Source organism: Stegostoma tigrinum, chromosome 18, assembly GCF_030684315.1.
Source record: "Stegostoma tigrinum isolate sSteTig4 chromosome 18, sSteTig4.hap1, whole genome shotgun sequence".
Lineage (NCBI taxonomy): Eukaryota > Metazoa > Chordata > Chondrichthyes > Orectolobiformes > Stegostomatidae > Stegostoma > Stegostoma tigrinum.
The window spans coordinates 15,463,187-15,480,468 of record NC_081371.1 but is presented as its reverse complement, the minus strand read 5'-3'; positions in this window follow the sequence as shown (position 1 = coordinate 15,480,468).

The window sequence follows — 17,282 nt, the reverse complement described above, 5'->3', positions numbered from 1 at the left end:
GATGTGAGTAACTGACAGACTGATATAAGTTCAGGGCTGCAAAGTTGAGCAATAAAATATCAATACTGCTGAAAGTGGTAAAAATTCTGCTTCTGTTCATGCTCTTCTCTGTCCATGCACCTGCCACACTGGTGCAGATGAGTCGTACATACGCCAGAAGCATGCAATTTCGACACAATCAATGCCAAGCTGCTTCTGAGATTTGTTTAATGTAGGGTCCTAAACATTTTCAGTAGTCAGTTGCACAATAAGCCATTTGCTAGCATCATATGAAATATCAAACTTGCAGATGAGATAGCTTTCTGAGCCCTCACAGAAAAACTAAGTGAAATACTTAAATACACAAGACAACTTTTTCAGTTCATTTATTAATTGCAAGCGTCAGTTTGATTCAGGGCTAGAAGACCCATATGCGTTTACAGACTGTAGAAGCAAACCTCACAATGGGACATAATGTAACCTAACATTGCCGTTCAGTTTAGACAGAGTGTTGCACTCTCAAATTCTGTACATTGGTGGAAATGCTAACCTGTCATATTGTCTGCTCTGTCAAGTGTGCATCAGTTTTTGCAGAAGGGCGTGGAGCTCTCCGAGCATTCTGGATCTATTTTTACCTCAACCATAAACAAATTAACTTGCTGTTCATCTCATTTGGCATTGAAATCCTCATCTTGGCTATTCATAACATCTGGGCAATTAAATGTGTAATACTTTACAGTATTGATACCATGGAAGGTATTATGGCATTATTGTAGAGTTTAACTGAATAACACTTATTTAGGCTGGGAAATCTGGCAGAACATGTTTCGGTAATAATTTCTTTGTTTAGAGGTGTGATCTTAAGTCCAAATATAGGCTTTTGGGAGATATTGAGGCCTTCAAATAAAATTTTCAGTTAAGAAATTTTAAAAAGGGGCAATTGAATGAATACATTTGACCACATTATTGCAAAATTTATTTAAATTTTGCTTTAAATGATATGGAGTCCTAGAGCCATTGAGAAACAATGTTAAAGAAAGGCCTTTTCATTAGAAATAACTTGCATTTATTTAGCCATCTTCCTGACTTCTGTTCACCCTAAATCGTTTTATAGACAACATAGTATTTTGACAAACGGGCCTGGATCTTCCGATTGGAAGATGATCATTGCAGTATCCCATCCTGAAAGATGCATGACAGGGCTCCTCAGATGGTGTGTCGTAGCATCAATCCACAAATGTCCTGTGAAGTTTAAATGCATGGCACCTGAAACCCTCTGGTAAAGATCCCCAACTCTGAGGTGAACTGAATATGTCTGAGGATTCTGACTGACTTACCCAAGTAAAGATAGAAGGGTTAAAACCTGCACTGACTGTTAGGGAGCTACAAAACTAAGCCTCTTACTCACCACTCAACAGTTTTCTCACACAACTTTCTGACCTGACTACCTGAACCATCACCTTTCAACCTAATGTGACACGATAAACACCTATCCTGACATGACACTCTCTGAACACTCCCCAGTCAAACTCTCACCAGCTCACATTACCCTCTCACCCACTGTCTGCTATCTTGCCCACTGATCTCCTGAACTGCAACCCTACTGTTCTCACGCACCTGGACCTCCAACAACTCTATCCCTTAAACCACCTAGCTGTCACATTATTTCCTTACCATGTGCTATCTCTCTGCAGCTTTTAAGGTTACCTTTGGGGCCTTTAAACTTCAGAATACAACAGTTAATGCTGTAAATAAGGGCATGTTTGGCCTCCAATGCTGATCCTGCAGTACACTGGAAGGCTCGCAGACACTCCTCACCATTCAAGGGGCCCAATTTAGATAACTACTGTGCATGGTAAAAGCAAAGAAGTATTGTGGCAATCCGATGGTGACCATCATTCTTCGGAAGATTTGGTCCGTGTTATCTGTCCTCTGTAGGTAGAGCATGACCCAATTTGTGCAGTGCAAACTCCCACAAACAGCAATGAGCTAATTAGCCAAACAATGTTTCTTTAAAATTTATTCATAGAACCAGTGAGCCACTGGCAAAGAAAACATTTGTCTCCCATATCAAATGGTTATTGAAGTGATGGTGAGCTCCTTTCTTGAATTGTTGAAGTCTGCTTGGTATAAGTGAGTCCACAGTATTGTTTCCCTGGGATGTTCCATGGTTGCAACCCAGCAATGATAAAGGAATTAAAGCAAAATTTTTTCAAGTAAAGAACATTTATGAAGTGAAAATGTTTGTGTTCCCATGTGTCTTTGACCCTCTACGTTGTTAGTTTAGAAGATGCTATGGAAGAAACATTGCCCACTTCCTCCATTGAAGAGCATTCCATTATGCATTGGCTTATGCCTCATAAATGGTGGAAAGAATTCTGGGATTTAATAGGTGAGTTACTCGTAGTCATAGAGATGTACAGTGTGGAAATGGTCGCTTCAGTCCCACTTGTCCATGCTGACCAGGTATCCTAAATTTCTCTAATCTCAATCGCCAGTACTTAGCCTATATCGCTCTAAACCTTTTCTATTCATATTTCCATCCAGATGCCTTTTACATGTTGTAATTGTAGCAGACTTCACCACCTCCTTTGGCAGCTCATTCCATAGATGATCCACCTTCTGTGCAATCACTGAGCAATGCTCAACTTCTAATCTGTGTTTGCAGTGAATTAGGTAATGTGGCTTGGCCATTTTGGTTCCTGACAAATGGTGACCTTGGGGATGTGGTTGATGGGGAATTTGACAATGAGAATGTAGTTAACCTCAAGGGGCAGTGTTAGACTTGCTTGCTGACTGATAAATGTTGGCCAGAACATCAAAAGTACAACTCTTCAAATAGAGCCACTGAATCTTTAAAATTCCATGAAGGAACAATTAGAGTCTCAATTCTGTGCCTTATTTGAGGACAACTCTTTCAATAGTCCAGCATTCCCTCAGTACATGGTTAGACATGTAATAACATTTATTATTGTGGGGGCAAGGTGGAACTTGAATCCCGGCCTTTTGACTGAGATGTAGGAACACTATAACCGTGCCACAAATAACCTGCAGAAAATTGAGTGCAATTTGACTGACTTTAAGGGAACTAAATAGACATGCCACCTAGTGGTGTAAAACAAAATGCTAGAGGAACTCAGCCCTGTCATACTCAAAATGTAACGACAATGTTACTTTACTCTGTCTTCACAAATACTGCCATTCCTGCAACGTTTCTCCAACATTTTTATTTCAGATCTCCAGAACGATCTGCAGTTCTTTGCTTTTATGCACCCTTTTGCCCACAGTGGCAGGGTAGTGACAGATCAGTGTTGCCTTTCAATGTTAGAATTCCAAATATAGCTCTGCTGAGTGGCTGCATAGATAATAGTTATGGAAAAGCGTTGCCTTTGCAGTGTTGGAATGTTCAATGAAATTCACATTTTATGTAAGATTTTAATAAGATAATTCATTACTGGAAATCAATAAATATGTTCAACTTTAACCTTCAGTTGAAAAATGGTCAAAGAGAACAGAGACATAATTAAAACCCCTTCTTTATACTTTATATTCAATTATAAATTAATATATTCAAATCTATAATAAAAACTGTAATTATGGCATTGGAAAATTGCATAAAAAGTTACTACATTAAATGTGAACATAGGAACTTATAATTGAAAACTGAGAAAGGAAGAGCAGGCAGACAAAGTAATTTATCATAAATATAAAATCTATTTTAGTTTAAAATTTGGTGCATTGTTTTCCTTTCCTTTAGCCTTTTATCATGATGAGTAATTACTGTTCAACGTTAAATATCTTCACAACTTTGAATAGACTAGATTCCCTACAGTGTGGAAACAGGCCCTTTGGCCCAGCAAGTCCACACTGCCCCTTGGAACATCCCATCCAGACCCATTCCCCATAATCCACACATCCCTGAACACTACGAGCAATTTAGCATGGCTGATACACCTAGCCTGCACATCTTTGGACTGTGGGAAGAAACTGGACCATGCAGAGGAGATCCATGCAGACATAGGGAGAATGTGCAAACCCCACACAGATAGTCATCTGAGGCTGGAATTGAACCCAGGTCCCTGGTGCTGTGAGGCTGCAGTGTTAACCACTGAGCCACCATACCACCCCTTTGATTCATAAGAGGTTGGATGAAGGCACGGAGAAAATGATAGAGTAACAAAGGACAGAAGAAAAGACCATGTTTGTAAATACAGCTTGTTCTAAAATAATTTCCAATCAATGAAATATGTTTGAAATGGGATGAATGTTGTTGAAAAGGTTTCGTCTGTGTGCTTTCAAGTTGTGCAGCAGAAACTTGCAGTTCAACCACATAAAAATAGGAGGATAAGCCAAACAATTTAATGCTTTTGAAGCAAAAAAATTGATCAATTAATCAACAGCTATACATTTTAATTCAAATTATTAGCCAGAGACAATTTATAGAATTTGAACAATGTGAAACACTTCAAACAACATTCATTAACTGCAAAATGCCTTGACACATCCTGATAATATGATAAGAGTTTGCATTTTGCCATCAATAGTAAAGCACAAGGAGATTTTATGGCATTGTGCAGAACATCCTGCCCCTGAGCCAAGATCTCTGGGTTTGCGCCCCACTCCAGGAGTTGATGGCCACATTAATTTTGTCCAAAACATTATTAAACATTTTTTGTTGATTTGTAAATCTTCCCAATACACTAATGGCAGGTGGTATAAGCAATAGAGACTCCTGGTCTGCTATATGGCCTCCAGTGACAAAACTGGTGACCCGTTCCAGGAAAAACTAACCATGAAAACAGATGAAAACTTTGCCTGCATCACGTGCCAACATTCATGAGAAACAATCAAAAAGGGAATCATTAAAGGCACCACTGATCCTGAAAATGGATCACATTGAGCACCAGAAATCTTTGTGGTGTTGTTTCTGCTTGTCCACTGGGAGTTTGAATCTGACAGAAAGATACAGATACCTTGGTGTGCAGTAACAGTGATGTCAATCGGCTGACATTGACTGTTTTTCTTAAAGTCTAGGCCAACGTCTTACATAAATGTAAGATCTTTCTGCATCTTGCGTCTAGAGGATGGAACAAGAAAATGACAAAACAATTGAAGCCATCTGAAAATTTGTTATTCACTTGAATAAATTGAAAGATTACATGTAGGAAAAAAAAGAGTGAATGAAAACTATACAGAAAAAAATCTGGCTCACTATTACCTTAAATATTTCAATGATTTTTCTGAAAGTCAATTAGCCATAACTTGAATTTAAATTAATGCCCTGTTTGTTCTTATGTGGTGCACTGTGAAGTTACATATCATCAGGCTTCCTTTTCATGGTTTCCCATCTTGTTCGTAAATTACACAACTTGGTAATAGCAGGAAGAGTTTTGTCATTAGACAGAATCTTTCATATCTTCAGGGCCCTCAAAGTATGTCACAGTCAATAATTTTTTTTTGTTATTGTGATTGCTTTGCAAGTAAATGTCCAAGTCAGTTTGTAGATAATGCCCCACAATCGGTTAATGATTGATTGGTTAAGGGATGAGAAAGTCATTAAAAATACCAAAGGAACTTCTTGCTCTTATTCAAAAAATTCCATAGGTTATTTTATCCCATTTATGCGAACAGGCAACTTATGCTTTGCTTTAACATTATACTGAAAAGTTGGCACCTCTGACCCTATATCAGTGCTGAACCAAAATATCAGCCTCAGTTGGGAGTTTAGCTCCTAGAGTGCAATTCAAACCCATATTTTTTTTGATTCAGCAGGAATGCATCCACAAATTAATTCAGTAAATCATTAAATAAACTGTTTACTTAATCAGCAAAAACATTAGTTTTCAAAATGTAAAAAGGAAGGCAAATTTTAGTAAATGTCTGATGTGTATGCCTTCAATAAAATTATATGTATAGCAGTGCTGTGGGTATTATATGTTTATTTTATTATGCTGTGCATAATGTTACAACTCAGCTTACCAGACAGGTTGGCTGGAGGGCTGTACATTTTGCCTCCACCAGGATATTTTACTTGATGTGATAATTCTTATGTTATCTGTCGTAACAAAACAACTAGCTGTGGGTAGTGTGATGTTGAAAGATCCAACAGACATTTATTACAGCCCACTAATATATACAAGTATTGCATTCACAGGAGTTTCAGTGCCCAGGCTAACAAGAAGCAATTCTGTGACAAAGAGTAGCATGCTTCCTTCAGTATGCCATGTTGCAGACAGCCCAAGTTAAGATGGAATCTGGATCTTTATTCAATCAAGGCACATATTATGATGCAGTGAATATATCATGAACATGTCTGTTAGAGGTGGAAAAATGTGTCTTTTAAATTTATGTTATATACTAATAGTGACACATAATATAAGAGTATGCACAGAAATAAGTTGCTTTGCTGTGTTACCTGTTTCCTAACTTGTAATATATTTGCTGTTTCGAATAAGCTAAGTCACTGAGTTACTCAATTCCTGATGAGTGATTTGTTTAATAAATTAATGGACCAATACCATTCACATGACTTTAGGTTTCATGGTACCATTTCAAAGAGGACAGATGAGTATATATTTTTTTAAAAATGAGATTTTATGATCCACCAATGTCTGAGAGGATGGTGGAAAATAAATCAATCACAATTTTGAAAGAGAATTGGATATATACATGCCAATTATACAATTTAAACACTAGGAGGAGGAATGAATGACTCAGACTAGCTGAATAACTCTTTCAAAGAGCTGACAGAGGTAAAAAGATCTAAATGAACATCCTTCAGATTCGATGAAGCATGTCAGGGGTAACAAATCATAAATATGAAGTTTTCTAAAATGACCTCCTGATGTAATTACAGGTCTGCAATGTACTTTTTCTTATAAAACTTTTGTGGGAAAATTCATTCATTCCTTAGCTGACTATTTTCAGCTGCAGTCTTGGGCCATGGGAAAAGGATACCAAAGTTTTATACTGAATTCTCACTTGGATAATAAGTTATACATAAAACTATCAATTTGTTATCTACCATTGTCACACTATTACAAAAAGAACTTCAATACCTAGATTTCAAACATCTCATCCTTGCTTTATCAAATAATAATTGAAATCTGGTCTTTTATTATTATATCTACCCTATTAGAGCTTTGCTCAGTTTGATAAAGAGAGTAAAAGATTAAAGAATGGTTGTCATGGCACCAGACAATATTAAAGCTTAAAATATGTTGATCTGCTGTGAACTCGCTTGAATAAGTTAATCTTTGATGTTAGTTAACAAGGTATGATATCAGTCACTAAATGAGGGCATCGAAAATTAAATTGATAATACAGTTAACAATTGCTTGCTGTATGGTATTGATTTGATAGTTTTATTGTTTCAATTTCAATTTCTGAGTATTTAAGTTTTCACTGATGAGAAAATCTGGAACAGTAAGCAAAGTATATAATAAATATATCCCAGCAACCATTTCATCAAAATATAGTGTTAGTAAGTTTTTTCTTATATCATTCTACTTGATTTAAAAAAAACAATGTCATAAAATAAATTTTAAAGTCACATATACTTTGATTACCCAGTATATTGATTGGTTAATTTTTGGATGCAGATTTCCACTGAATATCAACAGGAAACTAAATAAAAATTGAAACTAAACCATAAAGTTTAGTACTTTCTGAAAATAAACAGATAGCATAACTCTGGCTGCTCATTGCTCATGGCCCAGGGTGATATTTATTAAGCATGAGTTGTGTTCACTTTTAGTGGTATTTTGCAGTGATTTCTGCTCTTTCTGTGCTGAAATAATTAAGGGTCAATTGTGTTTCAACCTGACATAATCCAATAGAGAAACAAATTTCAAACAAGTTACATCTTTAGAGCAATCGCAAGTACCTGAAATGAAACAACAGCTATAAACTTGAATGTGGACAATTGCAGCCTCAACTACGTCATAGCATCAGGATGAGGCACAAAAGCTTCTTCAAGGTGTGGGTAGAGAGTTGGTGAATTACTTGCAGTTGAAGTTTCGGAGTATCCTGATAAGCAAATGGAAGGTAGCTCAGGAAGACTCAAAGACAGAATGAGGTATGTTAAATTTATCATTATAGTTTTTCAAAGAATAGAATCCCTACAGTGTGGAAGCAGGCCATTGGACCCATACCAACCCTCCAAAGAGCATCCTACTCACAGCCTACCCTGTATCCCTGCATTTCCCATGGCTAATCTGCCAAGCCTGGACACCGCTGGACGTAATGGGCAATTGGTCATGGCCAATGAACCTAACCTATGCATATTTGGACTGTGGGAGGAAAGTGGAGCACCTGGAGGAAACCCACAAAGACCCAAAAGGTTGCCTGAGGGTGGAATCAAATCTGGGTCCCTGGCGTTGTGAGGCAGTAGTGCTCACCACTGAGCCACTGAGCCACCCTAACCACTGAGCCACTGAGCCACTGAGCCACCCTAACCACTGAGCCACTGAGCCACCCTAACCACTGAGCCACTGAGCCACTGAGCCACTGAGCCACTGAGCCACTGAGCCACTGAGCCACCCTAACCACTGAGCCACTGAGCCACTGAGCCACTGAGCCACTGAGCCACTGAGCCACTGTTCTTTTGATCATTGACTTTGGTAACTTTTATGACAAGTAGTCGTTATAAAATATTTCCATAATGAATAACTTTTTAAAAAAACACAGCCCAAACTCCAACTCTATTTTTGATAGAAAAGAGTATTTGTTATTCTTAAAACTAAGATGACTTTCATCTGAAATATATTTAATTTTAATATTCAGAACATGGTTAATAACTACTATTGCTGGTCATCGAAATAAAGACATTATTTGAGTAATCATCTTTGGGAATACCATTTTTTGACCATTAGTTGCTAAGTGTAGGATTTGTCTTTCTTTGGACCCTCCAATGAAATGTAGAAATTACAGTTTTAAAATACTCTCATCCCCATCACTCCTGGATGAGATTCCGCTTCCCAAAGTATCTGTTCCAGGTACATGAAAATTTACCTTTGAAGCAGGAACATGCCTGATGCAGCTTAGGTTTTCAAATATTTCTTCTGATAGTTTAGCATTTAATTTGGCCACTATGCTCATAACATAAACAATATTTCAACTACAATTATCCTAAGGCACTGAAAAAATAGTGCCATAAAAAATTGTGGAAAGCAATGCCTTGTAGAACTTAAAACTAAGCTATGAATTGGATGAAGATCCATCTCTGAGAGATTTTGATGATCATAAAGCAAGTAAATTCCAGTAAACAAAAATGCACAGCATTATCATGCGGTAAGATAATATTTAAATTGAATTCACTCAAGAAAACGACAATGTTGTCGAGGAGAATACTGAGATATAGGCTACTAGACGAGGTGGGATTGAGGTTCACATGGAAGAGGTATTAGAAATCCTACAGAGGATGAAGATAGATAAGTCCCCTGAGCCAGATGGGATTTATCCGAAGATCCTCTGGGAAGCCAGGGAGGAGATTGCCAAGCCTTTGGCATTGATCTTTAACTCGTCATTGTCTACAGGAATAGTGCCAGATGACTGGAGGATAGCAAATGTGGTTCCCCTGTTCAAGGAGGGGAGTAGAGACAACCCTGGTAATTATAGACCAGTGAGCCTTACCTCAGTTGTTGGTAAAGTGTTGGAAAAGGTTATAAGAGATAGGATTTATAATCATCTAGAAAAGAATAAATTGATTAGGGATAGTCAGCATGGTTTTGTGAAGGGAAGGTCGTGCCTCACAAAGCTTACTGAGTTCTTTGAGAAGGTGACCAAACAGGTAGATGAGAGTAAACCGGTTGATGTGGTGTATATGGATTTCAGCAAGGCGTTCGATGAGGTTCCCCACAGTAGGCTATTGTGCAAAATGTGGAGGAATGGAATTGTGGGAGATATAGCAGTTTGGATCAGAAATTGGCTTGCTGAAAGAAGACAGAGGGTGGTAGTTGATGGGAAATGTTCATCCTGGAGACCAGTTACTCGTGGTGTACCGCAAGGGTCGGTGTTGGGTCCACTGCTGTTTGTCATTTTTATAAATGACCTGGATGAGGGCGTAGAAGGATGGGTTAGTAAATTTGCAGATGACACTAGGGTGGTGGAGTTGTGGATAGTGACGAAGGATGCTGTAGGTTGCAGAGAGACATAGATAAGCTGCAGAGCTGGGCTGAGAGGTGGCAAATGGAGTTTAATGCAGACAAGTGTGAGGTGATGCACTTTGGTAGGAGTAACCGGAAGGCAAAGTACTGGGCTAATGGTAAGATTCTTGGTAATGTAGATGAGCAGAGAGATCTCGGTGTCCACGTACACAGATCCTTGAAAGTTGCCACCCAGGTTGACAAGGCTGTTAAGAAGGCATACAGTGCTTTAGCTTTTATTAATAGAGGGATCGAGTTCCGGAACCAAGAGGTTATGGTGACGCTGTACAAAACTCTGGTGCGGCCGCACTTGGAGTATTGTGTACAGTTCTGGTCACCGCATTATAAGTAGGATGTGGAGGCTTTGGAAAGGGTGCAGAGGAGATTTATTAGGATGTCGCCTGGTATGGAGGGAAGGTCTTACGAGGAAACGCTGAGGGACGTGAGGCTGTTTTCATAAGAGAGAAGAAGGTTGAAAGGTGGCTTAATTGAAACATATAAAATAATCAGAGGGTTAGATAGGGTGGATAGGGAGAGCCTTTTTCCTAGGATGGTGACAGCGAGCACGAGGGGGCATAGCTTTAAATTGAGGGGTGAAAGATATAGGACAGATGTCAGAGGTAGTTTCTTTACTCAGAGAGTAGTAAGGGAATGGAACGCTTTGCCTGTAACGGTAGTAGATTCGCCAACTTTAGGTACATTTAAGTCGTCATTGGATAAGCATATGGACGTACATGGAATAGTGTAGGTTAGATGGTCTTCAGATCGGTATGACAGGTCGGCACAACATCGAGGGCCGAAGGGCCTGTACTGTGCTGTAATGTTCTCTGTAATCTTTATTTAATGTACTCCACAAGGCTTTTCATAGGAGAGCTGTCTCTAGTGGTGCTGGCTCGAAGGGCCAAATGGCCGACTCCAGCACCTATTGTCTATTGTCTGTCAAACACAAGCTGAGACTGAGTCACAGCCAGAAATAATGGGACAGGTGATCAGAAGCTTTGCCATAGAAGTAGATCATAAGGGGAATCTCACAGGAAAAGAAATTGATAGTGAGATGCAGAGGTTTAAGGAGAGAATCAAAACCAGGCAGCTAAAGTCACAACTTCCAATGGTGGAACAATGAAAATTGGATTCTGCAAGATTGTTTTCCAGAATTGTTCTGCAGATAACTAAACAAATTATATATACAATCTTCAAATATACTCTGGGCAGTCCAAATCCAATCAACCAATGTGGTTCAAAGGGACTTTAGCCGAACGATAAACACAATCTATCGGACAAAGGATAAGAGATAGCATGTTGGGGGCAATAGCCGAGTGGTGTTATCACTGGCCTGTTAATCCAGAGACCCAGATAACATTCTGGGCACTTGCGTTCCAATCCTGCCACAGCAGTTGGTGGGATTTGAATTCAATAAAAATATGGAATTAAAAGTCTAATGATGACTGTGAATCCATTGCCAATTTTTGGGGGAATATCTACCTGGTTCACTAATGTCCTTTAGGGAAGGAAACTGCCATCCTTACCTGGTCTGACCTCCATGTGACTCCAGACCCACAGCAATGTGGTGGGCTCTTAATTGCCCTTTGATTTCTTGTTATTTGACTAGTGTGTTATTCGAAATGATACACAAGTCTGTCACTAAACCTGCAGTGCTGTTCTTAAATGGAAATTATCACGGTAAATTCATTCCCAAAGAATTATGGCGAACAATTATTGTAAATATTCACAACGTTTAAACAATGGGCTTGAGTCTGATTCCCAGTTGAGACTTAGTCTGTCAGCTTTACAGTTGTGAAGAGGTCGTCTTAATCTAGCTGTTGCTTCATATTTTAAGGCATTATATTTGAGATCCATATTTAAGTTTCCAAATGCTTTCTTCCCTGCTATATAATGTGCTGGGATTAGATAACTGAAAATCTTGAGTTCAATCTGTTCTCCATGACAACTATACCATCAAGCAATGTAGTAGAGCCAAGCAGAATCAAATAATCTTTTTTTAATCATATCCAGACATCTTCTGTCACATAATATGACTCCAAATTAATAACAAAGCTGACAGACTCTGTATTAAAGATTTCATTTAATCCTCATCTAAGCTGTAAACTAACAATGAAATGAAATGAAAAAGTTTATGTTGGGAGGATGAACTAGTCTGGTCACCATATGAGGCACAATTGTAAACATGTTCTGTTTCAATCGTTAACAATATGACTACAAGAAGTGGCTACAGCTCTTCCCCTCAACAAATACCGGTCATAACTCTCCCCTCCCCATTACAAATAATGATAATGGCTCTTGCTGTCTACAAATAATGGTCATAACTCTTTCCACCATAAATAATGACCATTACTCTAACACCCCAACCCCACTGTAAATAATTACAAAATTCCCCCCCCCCAGACAAATAGTGATCATAACTCTTCCCACTATAAAAATGACCATTGCTCTAACACCCCAACCCCACTGCAAATAATTACAAATCTCCCCCCAAACAAATAATGATCATCACTCTTCTCCACAGCTTCGCCCTCTTGAAATAATAGCCGTAATTCTCCACCAATGCAAAGATAATGACAACAGCTCCCACATACATGAAATGATCATTGTTTTCCCTGTTCATAAGTAATGACAAATGTTTCCCTACCTCAGTAAGTAATGACCACATCTCCTGCTACCATAAACAAAAAAGCATTGCTGTCCTCCGTTTTTAATAATGTCCAAGTTCTTTCTCGCACTCCCTCTCAACTATTGTAATAAAAGCCCTCACGTAGTGACCAGTCATGACTAGAGATCACTTCCTCCAACTACAGTTAGTAATGGTCAGAACCATATCCTCAGATATCCTGAAAAAATAATGACCATGCCTCTCCTTCCGTAACTCTCCCTCCTCATATTTCTGTTTCTTAATATGACAACAAGCATAGAAAATGTTTGGCAAAATCGCTAGGTGCAACAATTTGAATGCCAAATACTACAACTGACATATAACCATTCTACCAAACACAAGTAGGTCATTGTGAAGAGGTAATAGGAACTGCAGATGCTGGAGAATCCAAGATAACAAAGTGTGAAGCTGGATGAACACAGTAGACCCTTCATCAGAGTTCATCCAGCTTCACATTTTGTTATCTTGGGTCATTGCAAAGACCAGCTTTCCAAAGCTCTCAGTTGGGGCTGGCAATTAGTCAATAGTGGCATTGGGAAAATTCTCTCACATGTGAAATTAATTCATGGGTTATGGATTATTCTACTTAAACGAATGTTTCATAATGATCTGAAAAATATCAAATTACCCCAAGAATTGCAGAGAAATAAAAGCAAGTTACTGAGATGCTAATTTTGGAACAAAGACAGAAAGTGCTGAAGAAACCTTCCAGCATCTGTGGAGAATTGACTAATGTTTTGATTCCAATGACTCTTCTTGAGGATGGGGAAGGAAAAATGTTCATTTCCCATCACTGCCAGTGTTGCCTAATTAATTAAGCTCTGCACGAAGTGGCAATAGCTAATGCCCTTGCAAACAATTGTCCCATAGTTTCAACAATATATTCCCTTGATGTTGATGCAGATCCATTAAGTTTGGTCATACATAGCAGATGTTCTCTGGCACTTACTTTAACAGTTGACTATTTACCATGACAACAAAGTGTGGGGCTGGATGAACACAGCAGGCCAAGCAGCTGGGCTGGTTTTAGGATGCAGTGGTGGGGGAGGAGAGATTTTGAAGCTGATGAAATCCATTTCAAGCCCACCAACACCCACAGCTTCCTGGAATACACCTCCTCCCACCCACCTTCCTGCAAAAATTCCATCCCCTATTCCCAATTCCTTCACCTCCGCTGCATCTGCTCCCAGGATGAGGCATTCCACTCCCGTACATCCTAGTTGTCCTCGTTCTTCAAGGGCCGCAACATTCCCCCCGCCCAGTGCGCGAGAACGCCCTTGACCGTGTCTCCCGCATTTCCCGCACCTCATCACTCACACCCGCCCTTGCAATAACCGCCAAAAGAGAATCCCCCTAGTCCTTACATACCACCCCACCGACCTCCGGATCCAACGCATCATCCTCCGACACTTCCACCATCTGCAATCCTACCCCACGACTAAAGACATTTTTCCAACCCCACCCTTGACTGCCTTCCAGAAAGACCACACTCTCCACGACTCCCTTGTCCACTCCACACTCCCCTCCAACCCCACCACACCTGGCACTTTCCCTGCAACCGCAGGAAGTGCTACACTTGCCTCCACACCACCTCCCAGGCCCCAAGGTGACTTTCCACATCAAGCGGATGTTCACCTGCACATCCACCAATGTGGTATACTGCATCCGCTGTACACGGTGTGGCTTCCTCTACATTGGGGAAACCAAGCAGAGGCTTGGGGACCACTTAGCAGAACACCTACGCTTGGTTCACAGTAAACAACTGCACCTCCCAGTCATGCACCATTTCAACTCCCCCTCCCATTCCTTAGACGATATGTCCATCCTCAGCCTCCTGCAGTGCCATAATGATGCCACCTGTAGGTTGCAGGAACAGCAACTCATATTCCACTTGGGAACCCTACAGCCCAATGGTATCAATGTGGATTTCACCAGCTTCAAAATCTCCCCTCCACCCACTGCATCCCAAAACCAGCCCAGCTCGTCCCTGCCTGCCTAACCTGTTCTTCCTCTCAACTATCCCTCCTCCCACCTCAAGCCGCACCTCCATTTCCTACTCACTAGCCTCATCCTGTCCCCTTGACCCGTCCGTCCTCCCCGGACTGACCTATCCCCTCCCTACCTCCACACCCACACTCTCCTCTCCACCTATCTTCTCCTCTATCCATCTTCAGTCCACCTCCCCCTCTCTCCCTATTTATTTCAGAATCCTCTCCCTATTCCCCCTTTTCTGATGAAGGGTCTAGGCCCGAAACATCAGCCTTTGCGCTCCTGAGATGCTGCTTGGCCTGCTGTGTTCATCCAGCTCCACACTTTATTATCTTGGATTCTCCAGCATCTGCAGCTCCCATTATCTCTAACTATTTACCATTGCTATTTTTTCACATTATGGTAGAGAACACAGATAGGCACATCCAGGGTTAATACCAATGATAGAAAAATTCAACAGCCAAGTGTAAAGAAAACCAAATTAATAAGCAACCATACCCAATCAATAAAAACTAGTTTAACTTTTTACCATGTTGAAGGTGGCCTTTTCTTTTTTGCTTATGCAGAAAAATGGTCCAGCTGAGGAGTAACACTCGCTTATCCGAGTCGGGAAGATCTGGATTCAAACCCAATTCAGAAGCTTGAACAAATAACCTCATTTGACTCTTCAATGTCACACTGAAACAAAGTAGCTGCTGTCCTTTGAATGAAATATTCAACCGAGACCATTGATGCATATTGAAATGGACATTAAAATTTGAATACTGTTGGGTAAAAAACACAACTCAATGCAAGCATGCATGCTGTGGAGTCCGTAGATTCTGGGGATAAGACTTATTCCTGGACTTAAGTGCTAAATTCCAGGCTTAAGTCCTGTGTTATGCTTTTAGAAACAAATTTTTGAACTGGATTTTAAAGCAAGGCCCCCATCAAGTGGTAGTAAAAGATCACATGTCACTATTTTGAAAAAAAAATTCAGGGGCCTTACCCTTAGCTCTGATGAAATGTATTTGAGCTAAAACGTTAATCCTGTTTCTCTGTTCAAGAAAGGCTTCCTGACCTGCTGAGCATTTCTAGTGTTTTCTGTTTTTGTTTTCAATTTTCAACACTGCATTCCTTCGGTTTTGCACAAACAACCTGATCAATGTAACATTGCAGCTTGCAGTGCTCTAGAAGGCTGTTGTGTCTCCTGTGTAACAGCACATTAAAAAGTGCCATCGCCTGCAAAGAACTTCAGGCCATCAGATGATCATGAAGGGCAAAAACACGAGTCTTGCTTTCTTTCTTATAAAACAACCATTAGAGTTCCCCAGTGTCTAGATTAATCTCCCTCAACCAATCACTAATTTGGATGACCAGGCGAATTATCTCATTGATAGTAGGAACTGCAGATGCTGGAGAATCAGAGATAACAAGGTGTAGAACTGGATGAGCACAGCAGGCCAAGCAGCATCAGAGGAGCAGGAAGGCTGACATTTTGGGCCTAGACAAGAAAGGTCTGATGTGGCTTGGCCTGCTGTGTTCATCCAGCTCTACACCTTGTTATCTCTGAATTATCTCATTGTTCTTTGTGGGATCTTGCTGTGCATCAATTAGCCGCCTCAATTCCCGCATTTCAATGGTGCATCCACTATAGCAAAAATACTTAATTATCTGTAACATATTTTGAAACATCAAGAGCTCATGAAAGCTACCAGTTAAATGCTCCAAAGACTATAAGCTTATTGGAATATGTGTCAAGGTAGTTACAGAGATGGACAAACTGAATTGTTCTGATGAAACTAGATGTTATAATGACAAAGTTGAGTTAAAGCTGGTGGACCTAATGGTTTTTCTGTTTATGGTACGGTTTTGTAATTTTCTACCATAGAATTCCAAAATAAAAGAAAAAAGACTGAAATGCTTTTTCATCTCTTCTAACACCTTGGTAGCCATGTGATGACATTGCAATGGATTGTTGACTAATCTCAGCAACTGAACTCTGTTAGTAAAAACAAAGCCTCAGTCCAAACTCACTTGTTTTTTTCCATTTGTTTGGCTAATCACCAGTTATTAAAACATAAAATCTATGAACAAAAGAAGGCTATTTGGCCCTTCGAACCTGATCTGCCATTCAGTATGACCCATGGCTGATCATCTAACTCAGTATCTGCAACCTGTTCCCAATTCTTTCCTGAGGTCCTTTGATCCACTTAGCCCTAACACTTTTGACTTTCTCCTTCTTGAAAACGCTGTCTTCGCTTGAATTACTTATGCACTATATCCCAATGTTAATTCTGTGCTTATAAATTAGAAGATTTCTGCTTGGCCCGTTTTCCTGCAGAAAACCAAATAGCTTATTGAGAAATCATCTTTTACATAACTAGTTACAATATGTGAGAACGGAAGCAGCAAAAGTTTGCGATTCCTGACCATTTCCACCAGAGGGTGCCAACTGGGTAGTGCCTCCCAGCACTTCGGAACTATTGCGAAAGCTCACGAGGAATTATTTCTACAATAAA